At 46.5% G+C, this 11,715-nt stretch overlaps 1 long non-coding RNA gene across 2 annotated transcripts in view; it reads left to right on the top strand.

Annotated features, from left to right (window-relative positions):
* Positions 1-11,154, top strand: part of LOC138920157 (uncharacterized) — a 37,930-nt gene extending 26,776 nt beyond the window's left edge. The window contains exon 3 of one of the 2 annotated variants that reach the window (XR_011430876.1): positions 2,916-11,154. This is a non-coding gene — a long non-coding RNA (uncharacterized lncRNA). The remainder of the gene's footprint in view (positions 1-2,915) is intronic. The other variant, XR_011430877.1, reaches the window with a different exon arrangement.
* Positions 11,155-11,715: the final 561 nt, after the last annotated feature.

The following is an 11,715-nucleotide window of genomic DNA, read 5'->3' on the forward strand; positions in this document are numbered from 1 at the left end:
ATAGTAATGAAGGTCAGGTCATCCTCCAGAGAGGGCTCCCGACTAATCCCAGCCTTTGTAATTGGACAGACTGAGGATTTGCAGGCTGTGCTTCGGAAGATCTGGAAAACAAGCCAGAGGTGTTATCTGAGGGGTTATCCAGGGGGCCGCTCCTCGCTGCCCATCGGAAGTGGGAGGGGCGCCGGGGAGATGATTCACGCCTCCCACAAAGGCTTCTTGAAGGCCAATGGGAACTCATCCTGGGAGCAGCCTTCCTGCACAGGTGAGTCAGCAGGAAGCGCTCCCAGGAGCTTCAGGTGAGGGAGTGGGAGCGAAAGGACAGGAAAGGCGGAGAGAGGCCAGGCAAGGGTCCCACGGAGGTGCCTTCAGCAGGACCCTCCAGGGGGACTCTGGGAGGTTTCTCAGGTTGGGGCTGGCACGTGCCCACTTGCCTAAGGGCTGCCCCGGGGGCCTGGGAACACCCAGCACCTGCGCTCTCAGCAAGTGCAGGCAAGGGGCTGCGGGACCTCAGAGCCGTGCCCAGAGACAGTCGCAGGAACAAGAGCAAAAGATACACAGCAAAAATACGCAGAAACCAGAAAGGAGCAGCGGCCCTGCCCAGAAATGGTGAAGGGGACAGGAGGGCTCCGCAAAGAGCACTGACAGCGCCTCTTCAGGACGCATCGCGGACTGAGGAGCCACGGGCGCGCCCGGTGCCAGCGGCCCGGTCTCGGAGCCTCCGCGTGTGGAGCAGCACCGGGCCCTGCCGATCGCACTCCCACAGGTGCGCGCTCGAGGCCAGGTGCCGGAAATCGTTTGCCAAGAGGCGCTAAACGCGGGTCGAGTTTACCTGAAAGCCCCCGCGCTCCTGCCTTTCAACCTCAGCCAAACGTCCTTACAGGCATTGGGTTACAAGACCCTTTCGGCTAAAGCCATTTCCTCCCTGAGATTTAATAGATTTCCGTGCTCAACTCGCTGCTTTGCGTGCTTCGTGGAATCCTGGTTCGTTTGTGTGACTACATTCTTCTCTTCCGAGGAAGACAGGTAGAGGCCCTTTCTCCCCCAGCAGATGTGACGCTATAGCTAAGTGACAGTGAGAAGTAATTAGCACCCCGAGTCCCCACTGCCTGCAACCTGTCTGCCGCAGTTCCCACTTTCCCTGTCAAACGGAGCCGAATGAGGCGCATGGATAATTCATGCTTATGCTCGGAGTGCCGGCAGAGAGTCTGCTGGGGGGGGGGGGGGGGGGGGGCGGGAAAAGGAGCTTAGAGGGCCCGGTGGTCTTCCTTCTGAAAGAGGGATTTTACCCAAGAAACTAACTGACGATGACCAGCTCCAATGGGCTCTTTGCAACACAGACACCCCAACAATCTGCCCAAAGTGGAACCCTGAGGAGGGCTAAATCGGTTTGGGGGTCCCCCATTTCCCTCGTAAATGCTCTATTGTTCATTTGCCCAATAAGTCTTCATGGAACCCCACAGAAGGAATAGATGAACCAGGGGCTTCTGTCCCTTGTCATGTTATCAACTCGGACAAGCCGATTGTTGACACTTCCTGTCTTACTGAGACGCATGGTCCGGCCACTTCTTGCATGATTACTGGAAGCCTTGCTATCTTCTCTTAGCCAAAAGTGATAGGTGCTAAGTCACGGGGCCTTGCCTTCAAGGTCGTTCTTCTCCCCCTCTTTGCATTGCTCCTGCTTGTAGCCAAGGTTGGACCCTCATTCCTTTTTTATCCTTTAATGAAATTATTTTGGTTTTTAATCGAAGTATAACACATACAGAAAAATAAATCTTAAACGTACATCTTGATGAGTTTTCACAAAGTAAACCTAACATGTAACCTACCCAGGTCAGGAAATAGACGCTGCCAGTCCCCTCACACCCCCTGACAGTCACTAGACCCCTCCTCTCCAAAGATAACCCGGTCAACACTGAGTACCCAGATTAGTTTTGCCTGTTTCTGAACTTTATGTGAAGGGAATTGTATAGTAAGTTTGTTTTTGTGTGTGGCTTCTTTTGTTCAACATATTGTCTGTGAGATCCATTCTTTTATTGCTTGTGGGAAGATTTCCTTCCTTTTGATTGCTGTGTAGTATTCCACTGAATGCACATACTAAATCCATTTTTCTGTTCTCTTATTGACGGGCATTTGGATTGTTTACAGATTTTGGCTATTTTGAATAATGATTCTGTGCATGATTACCCTTATACAATTCTTTCGATGAATATACATAGGCAGTTCTGTTGGCTCTGTACCAAAGAGTGGAAGTCCGGGTTCCCTCGTGCTTCTCGCTTGCACCCCTGCAGTAGTCTGGACCTGAGTTTGCCTTGATCTATCCCCTGCCTGTCCCCCTGCCCCCCACACGCTGTAGCCACATCTGCAGTAAGCTCCGCTCAGTTCCGCTCAGCAATTCTCAAAGGTTCCACCAACTGTGCCACATAATGGGCCTTCTGGGATACTTTTTATGCAGTAGACTGCCAAACACGGCCACACATTCCTCCCGTGTGGATTCGTGCCTCGTTGCAATGTGACATTGCAGCCCCTCCCCATTTATCCACTGCCTTAAATCTGAGCTGGCCTCCTGAGTTGTTTTGACAAGACAATGTGGTGGGAGTGACTCTGCAACTGAGGCCTCAAGAGACCCTGCTGTTTCCCTCTCACTCCCTGGGGCGCTGAAACCCATCAATGTGCTATAGAGAAGTCCAGGGAGAAATGCCATGTGGAGAGAGACGTCAAGATGTCCGGTTAAACCCAGCCCTGACGCAGCCGCCCAGTCAGCCCACAGAATCATGAGACATGGGGTGTTAGAAGCCTGAAGCTTTCCTGTGGTTTGTCACGCAGCAAGAGGCTCCCTGGTAGACCCCATACCACTTTGCCTTTACTGTCCGTGTTTCATTCACTTGATCACTCTCGCCCTCTCTTCTGCTTTTCAGGTTCTTGTCCTGCCTTCCAGTCTCTAGTGCGTGTCCATTGACCCCGGTGGATTTTCTCCTGGTTCTCCATCCGGATGTCGTCTCGTCCTCGTTGGAACACTCAGCGTTGCTCTTCGCCTCTCTCGGGTGCACGCTGCCTTGTGATTCAGCTGGTTGAGGGCTTACTGTTCCCCTAGAGCAATCTCCTCTGGAGTAGGACCATCGTCATTATTCACGTTACTACTGTTTCGAATAACGAAGATGCTCTCTCGCCTTGAGCATCTTCTCTTTGCAGGTCCTCTCAAGGAGCTTCCTAGACATCACCTCCTTCACTGTGGTCCTCCCTCTGAGAAGGCTCATCACCCTCTTGAGTGGTTTAGAAGATTGAGGCCACAGAGCGGAATGTTGTGTCTCCAAGATGAAGTGGGGATTTGAACCCAGGTGGTTAGCTCCACAGCCATGACATTTCCGCCTGCTTCACTGCATGGCATCCTGCCAGGTACAGAGCAGGCACTCAAATACCTACTGAGTATAAACGGATCTGAGTTCCTGGGTCTCTAAAGGTTAATGTGTTACCTATTCTAGGCATCTCTGGTAGGAAGTGATTTAAGCTAACAAAGAAAAGCAAGAGTGGAAAAATAAGTACTTTCCCAGGAAAAAAATTCCCAGCATGAAACACACACTGCAGTGTTTTCTGGTTAAATTGGGGGGCTCAGACCCCCAACACTGCCCTGTTATCAAGCACCGAGTTGCTGCGCTATGATGCACAGTTGACATTCTTCAGCTCAACTAACCCATGAGGTTGTGCTGACACCATCATCTTACATCTAAAGAAACCAAGGCTTGGAGTGGTCAAGCTGACTGACAATCATGTCAGAACTGGCATTCATCCTAGGCCTCCCTTAGGCTGTTTGTTTATTTAACAAATATTTATTGAGCTGATACTATATGCTAACTTCAGAGCCAATGGGATCAATTCAGTATGAACACTTCATCCTCTCTGAGATGGATGCTCACATCCTGCATGTTCTCCAAGCTTGACATGACAACATCTCCTGCTAAGCTGGGTTTTCTAGTTCTAAGATCAGCTTCATTTGAAGGCACATTTTCATGTGAGGAGCAGGTGGTTGGCTGCAGGTCATGGGCCTTATTTCTTAGACTTACCACCTGTTAATGGTTCATACAATTTGGAGACTTGCTTGTAAGTTTATTGTCAAGTTTTGCCTAGATAAAAAGTGAGTTGTTGTAACATATTCCCAAGACTTTCCTTCTCTGTCTCGTCACCTCTGGATAAATCGAATGGCTGAGTTTTTAGATGTTGTGAATAGCTGCCTCTTTTATTTTTCAATATTGTTTGACCTCAAAGAATATAAGCTATATTTTGTTGAAGTAATAATTCACAGCATGGTTGTTTTATCATTGGAAGGGTTTTATCTTCTTATTCTTTCTTAGATAAGCATTAATAATGAAAAATGGGCAGTAAAACATTTCTCCTTAGGATTTTGCCTGGTTGCATAAGATGGGTCACACTCTCAATGAGCCTAAATAAAATTTCCTCCACTTAATGTTCTTGCTCATTGGTTATTATTTGGAAGAATAATGACGAAAATTTGAGAAGCCTTTCAGATGGAACTTAAGAACTCACATTTAATATTTATGGTGTAGAAAAGCCTGAATTGGAATTTCCAAAGTGAGGGTGTAGGGTAATGTAGAAACTGGTTCTGGGCATTGCTCACCCTGATATAAATCAAATTGGATGCTTTTCTTTAATTGCACATTTCATCAGGATGCAGGTTGAACCCAGAATAATGTTAGCGCTTTATCCCACTTGCTGACTCAAACAACACATTTCGTTTACTTCAAATATTCTAAAATTCAATGCATAGACTTGGTACTTATTTATGTTGCACATTGCATCATTTACTATGCATTTTCCAGCTCAGTGTAAAAAGGCTGAGCTCTGAAGTCATGGGTTCAAATCCTGGGTAAGTTCTTTAAAAGCCCTTTGCTTTGCTGACCTTGGAGTGCCTCAGTTTCTTCATCTGTCAAATGGTGACTATAACCATATCACATTCATAGCATTGTTTTGAGGACTGAAGGAGATAATGTTTGGGATGCACTTGAATCGTGCCCAGCCCTAAGCAGGTCCTGAATCAAACTGCTGTTATTATTGATGGTGTCATGATTATTAGCAGGGGGGACCAGACTTATGTAGGGCAAAGAAGAGGTGGGCCACAAGATGCTGGGGCTGAGGGGGACCGATCAGTGTGGATGGGCAGGGGTATTTGGAACATTGTTTCTTAGAGAAGTTGCTATTTGCAAAAGAACTCCTGGAGGAATGGGTGGTGAGCCTTAGACAAGCAGAGGGGGGTGGGACTAAGACAAGCTTGGCGTGGGTGGTGGAGGAAGCCGGGGAGACGTCAGCAGATATGTGCAGATTCGCATCTGCATTCTCTAGTGTGCAGGATGGCTGATTTGTCCCAGTGTGTGTTTGTCATTTCCTGAGTCACGTGGTCCCCATGCTCCCTGCATTTTGAATATGTCTTTCCATTCATTTGTCTTCTGGATGCAGGGATTTAGCTCTAGGAACAAATTCTGTGTATTGGTTGCTGGTTCAGAACATACACGCGCCTGCCGCGTGCCAGTGAACAGGTCAGTGGGGGGTGCTCAGGGCACCCTTGGATGAGCTAGGGGCACTGATGCAGTGAGGGTCTTGCAGAATGGAGGCAGGGCTCTCTTCTGGGCAGTGGGGGTGGTGCTGCCTTCAGAGCCTGCTTGTTATTCATAGAGGAAAGGAAAATTTTGCAGAAATAGGATAAATGTTCCATGCAATTGCACAAGTTTTCTTGTCAAATTAAAAACATGAATGGTGTGGCAGCAGCTTAAATGTTTTATGCTTCTTTGGTGCCACTTCCAGCAAAAGGAAGAAGAAGAAAACTAAAAGCGTGAGAAGGAGATGAAAAAGGGAAAAAATTCCCAGCACAGGTGAGGCTAGGTTTGTTGGCTTCACGAATCAACAGATTCTGCTCATAGGCAAGGCGGAAGGCTGCCAGGAAATGAGGGAGGGGATCAGGCCACTTCTGAACATCGTCTGTCGCAGCTTCTAAGAGCACTTTGGTGCTGTTGCTTTTGTTGTGCTGTTAGAGGGTAAGAAAACTATGATGGAACTGACTAGCACCTAGCGCTGTGCCATCTAGAACCTCTGCAACCTGGATCTGTTCTGGAGAAATAGGAACCACAGGTCTTATCCTGAAACAGTTGCAAGCGTTCTCTCCCCCAGGAGATCAACCACAGGACAAGGTATTCTGAGACGAGAGGAACATATTGGAAAGTGTCCCTCCCTCTCCACTCAGCCTTGCACATTGGGCGTGCATCAGTCAAGATATTTCAAGCAGAGAGGGAATTAGGTGCTTAAGGCTTTGTTGGTAGAGTTGAGATGTGTGGAAGCCACGGGGTGGGGGTGCTGCCCAGAAATCAGGGACCTGGAGGAACCTGCTGGAATCTGCTGAGGAAGCCACCACTGCTGCCTGCAGCCTGAAGTAGAAGGCTGCCTGTGGACCATGCGGGGCGGGGAAGAGTCAGGAGGCCTCTGCTGCTGCTGGTTGATGCTTATCTCTGTCTTCCAAATCTCACTTGAACACCTCTCATGGGTGGAATCGAACCAGATTCTTGCTGGAAAGGGATTCTGGACAACGTAGTTCCTAGGCTTCCAGCTCCCGAGGTGACATGGCACAGTTGTTGTAGGGAATGGAGTGGTGCTGAATGCCGACAGACCGTAGCTGGACAGCCCACCCATATAGCTACTCGGCATCCATACTCACATCCTACCCGTATTTAATTTCCAAACAGCAATCATAGAAATATCATCATGCTTCCTCACGTAAAAGGAGAAATGCTCACCTTCACCCAAAAGAAGGAGGCCCCCGGTCCCATCGGTCACAGTGTGCATCTCTGAGCGACGGTCAGCCTCCTTGTTGAGTACAATCACCCTTGGAAAGACTCTGGCCTAAAGACTGAGTTATTAGGTGAGCCACAATCAGTACACCTTCCATAAAATGGTAGGGGATGGGCAAGCAGGGAAAACGACGTTGATTACTATTGATAAAAACTCACCTAAGAAAGCAAACAGGGATGTGTGTAGGTAGCAGAGGCCTCATCTCTGCCACCGGGCGCGAGGCCGTGTTTGATATTTAGACGCTCCTTCTTCACCCCCCGGCTCCGCGCTCTTGCTGCTCTCAGCTGTCTCTGAAGCTTGTGTGGGTCCACTCAGAACTTCATTCCCGAGGGACTGAGCTCTTAGGAGTCTCGCCTGCTGTGAGTTTGCTGTGGTTTTCCACATGGATGTCTTAAGAGGTCCCAGAGCGTCCCTGGGTTCTATATCTCCTCCTCCTCGCTGCCCCGTTGTATAGCAGCAGCCGAAGTCCCCTAATGGAAGTGCGTCCAGTAACCCTGGCCAGCACGGAAAGCCCTTTCATTGCCTTTGGGACCATGAGAAGCCTCAGATGGTCACGCCACAGTCAACAGCCAAGACCTCAAATCTGAGGGGCTGAAAGTTGCGGGGATGGGAGGTAAATGCTCTGTGTGGGGGTTGTTGGTGTCCTCGTGAGAGGAGCTCCTTCAGCTCGACCCCTTAGTTCTGGGCCCAAGGATTCTGACCAGGGGAGAAGCATCCCCATGTCTCCATCCTGGTCCAGAGCTTCAACTGCGTCTTGTGGATGCAACCTCAACTTGGCGAGGTGCTGGCTCCCACCGGCAGCGTGACTGAGTCTTCAAAAGGCCCTTCCTCACTCTACCTGTTAGAAAGACTGACTATAGAGCCACAGGGATCCCGTCAGTGTGGCACCGGCGGAGTCAGATCAATGGAAAAGAACAGAGAACTCAGTAGTCAGAACTCTAAAATGCCCAGCCGATCTTTGATAAGGGTGCGGAAGCAATTCAGTGGAAGGAGGACGGCTTTCCAAGAAATGGCGCTGGAGCAACCGGGCATCCGTAGGCAAAACACTCCAAGACATGGACCTCGACCTGGGCCTCAGTCCTAACACAAAAACAAACTCAAAATGGATCATGGCTTTGATGTAAAACTAAAACCGTAAAACTTCTAGGAAAAAAAAATATGGAATAAAATCTGTGGAGTCTAGGGCTGGGTGAATAGTTCTCAGACTTGACACCAAAAGCACAGTCTGTAAAAGAAAAAAATTGCGACATTGGCCCCCATGAAAATCAAAACTTCTGCACTGTGAAAGCCTGCGTGAAGAGGATGAAAAGACAAAGTACAGACTGGGAGAGAATATTTACAAACTATCTGATAAAGGATTAGTACCTAGAATATATAAAGAATTCTCAAAACTCAACAGTGAAAGAAACCCAACAATGCAACAAGAAAATACGCAAAAGATGTGACGAGGTATTTCACAGAAAGGGTATACAGATGGTGAAAAGATATTCAACACCATTAACAGCAAAGAAAATACAAATGAAGACCACAATGAGACATCACTGCTCACCTGTCAGAATGGTGTAACAAAAACAAAACAGTGATAACACCAAATCCTGGCAAGGCTGCAGAGAAGCTGGGTCGCTCCTGTGTTACTGCTGGGAATATAAAATGGTACAGCCACCCTGGAAAGCAGTTTGGCAGTTTCTCATAAAACTAAATATGCAATTACCATACAAGGCAACCATTGCTCTCCTGGGCATATATCCCAGATAAATGAAAACATGTTCACACAAAAACCTGGACGTGAATGTTCATAGCAGCTTTGTTCATAATCACCCCAAACTGGAAACAACCCATCTGCCTTGTATCAGGTGAATGGTTAAGCAAACTGTGGCACCTCGAACCATGAATACCGCTCAGTAATTGGGAAGAACGAACTGTGGATGCACACAAAAGTGGTGAATCTCAAGGGAATTACGAGTGAAAAAAGTCAGTCCCCGAAGGTTACAGATTTTTCTACCTATGATTCCATTTATATAACATTCTCAAAATAGCAAAGTTACAGCAATGGAGGCCAGATGAGTGGTTGCCAGTGTTAGGGAAGGGCTGGGGGCGAGGGGTGGGTGTGACTCTCAGAGCAGCGTGGGGTCCTTGTGACGGAACTGTCCTCTATCTTGAGTCTGGTGGTGGATACATGAAGTTGCACAGGTGATAAAATTGTATGGAACTACACATGCGCGCACACGCACGAGTACAAATAAACTGATGTATCGGGGTAAGATGAGTGGATTGTATCAATTTCCCGGTTGTGATATCACACTCTAGTTTTGCAAGATTTTACCATTGGAGGAAATGAACAAGGGGTACAAGGATCTCGGCATTGTTTCTTACAACTGCGTGCAAATCTATGATTATCTCCAAATACAAAGTTTTTAAAAAAAGGTGGTGAGGCATGGTAAGAAAAGTAAAGCTCCGGAGTGGCTCCAGTGACTCATTTCTTCTGCGGTAAACGAGTTCCTGGGCATAATCCGGGTTTCAGACGATATTTGTTTCGTGCATGAATGAGTGACCGTCCATGCTGACACTCACCGTGCCCAGCGTCTGCCTGAGTCAGTCTGATGGCAGGTGTGCTTGACCTTGTGGCAGGTGGATCATGATTGGTCTGCCTCAGTTTTAAATTGAAAATAATTTAAATGTAAGCAAGTTTAAATTATTTTGACAAAATAAGTAAAAATACTTATAAAATATTAAAGGTAAATAATTGTATGTATGAAAGGTATTGATTATTGTATGATAATTTCATATCCTGCTACCTTAATGCATTACCTTATTGTTTGATGTTGTATGATAATTTTATCATATTGTTTGATGATTGTGTGATTATTATATGGTAATTTTATATCCTGCTACCTTAATGCATTACTTTATCGTTTGCATTTCTTACTTGGATATCTTTTTAAAGACAAAAAAGTTTGTATGAAAATAATAGTGTGGCTAGTGGGAATATAAACTTATCAAGTTTTATTGGGAGGTAACATGATAACATAAACCAAAAACAGATCTGAGGCTGGCCCTGTGGTCTAGTGGTTAAGTTTGGCATGTGCTCCTCTTCAGTGACCTGGGTTCACAGGTTTGGCTTCTGGGCACAGAACTACATCACTTATCAGTAATGCTGTGGTGGCAACCCACATACAAAATAGAGGAAGATTGGCACAGATGTTAGCTCAGGGCCAATCTTCCTCACCAAAAAAAAAAAAAAAAAAAGAAGACCTAAAAACAACAATAAAAAATAACAAAAACTTTAGTCCAGCATCCAACTTTTATGAATTTATCCTGAGAAAATAACTGGACAAGTGTGCAGAGATGTATGTGCAAGGTAAACAAACAGAAACAAGTAAAATGTCCAAAACAAACAAAAAAGGATTAAACAAATTGTGGTGTAGCACAATTGAAACAATTGACAAGGATATAGTATTCAAGATGATGCTGTGGCTCTCTGCTTACAACAGGGAGAAGCTGGTCCCAGTGAGGTAGGTTGACGTCGCTGGGTTTCACACTAGTGTGCTGCAGGAGTCCACACTTATCTGTCCAATACCAAGGTTCTGGGTGTGGGTTTACACAAGCACCCAATCAGAGCAGCATCTGAAGGGAAAAGACCCGCCCTTCCCTGTGCTAACCTGTGTACCGGAGATTTCAGCTCATTACACGTTTAAAACAAAGTATCCTTTTATGTGGTATATATGTATATATACACACACAGAATGAAATACTACTCAGCCATAAAAACGAATGAAATCTTGCCATCTGTGACAACATGGATGCCCCTAAAGGGTATTGTGCTAAGTGAAATAAGTCAGAGAAAGACAAATACCGTGTGATTTCACCTGTATGTGGAATCTAAAAAACAAAACAGACGAACAAACAAAACAAAACAAAACACAAACAGACTCATGGATAGAAAGAACAAACCGGTGATTGCCACAGGGGAGGGGCATTGGGGGTGCCGCCAAAAGAGGTGAAGGCAAGTACAAGGCACAAACTTGCAGTTATAAGAAATCAGTCATGGGGTGCAACGTGCAGCCTGGGGAACACAGTCAATAATATTGGAACAGCTTTGTATCGCGACAGATGGTTCCTGGACTCGTCATGGTGACTTTGGTACTGTATATAAATATCGGATTGCTATGTTATACACCTGTCACTAATATAATAATGTATGTCAACTATACTTCAATTAAAAAATTTGATCCCTTTAGGCATTTGTAATTATTTTCCATAATGATTACTTACATACATAAAAATAATAAAGTCTCCTGAGTTACATTCTGGGAAACTTGCATTTTGTCATTTATATTTTTCATTTTTATTAGATTTATTGCATGGAAAAATCTGAATGAAAACGGCACCCTTTATTTTCGATCTGATTAAGAAGGACAGCCTGGTTCTGAGCAGAGAATGAGCCATGGGGCACGTCTAGCAGGAGGGATCAGGGTGGGTGTTCAGGAGGGCGCCCTTGGAAAGACACGGCTGGTGCTTGTCCTAAGAGACGGACCTTCAGCTCGGCCGAGAAGAAAGGCTTCAGGGCGGGGAACATTCCCTCTTTCCTCTGGGTCCCCTGTGCCTGGCCAGTACCTGGCACTCCAAAATATTTGTCGAGCCAATAAAATAAAGTGATTTTGTTAACCCGGGAAGGGTTTTTGGCTGCCTGCCCTCCCCTGGATGTTGTTCTTTGCACTGAGGAAGAAGCGATGAGCTGGGAGCCACGGTCCTGGTTTCTGGTGGGGGCAGACGGAGAAGAGAGTTCAGCAGTGGAGGCAAGATGGGGAGAAATCATCAGTGTCATGGGAGAGAAGGTGGGGCTGTGGCAGGGACGGAACATTCAAA

This window comes from Equus caballus, chromosome 22 (assembly GCF_041296265.1).
Source record: "Equus caballus isolate H_3958 breed thoroughbred chromosome 22, TB-T2T, whole genome shotgun sequence".
Classification (NCBI taxonomy): domain Eukaryota; kingdom Metazoa; phylum Chordata; class Mammalia; order Perissodactyla; family Equidae; genus Equus; species Equus caballus.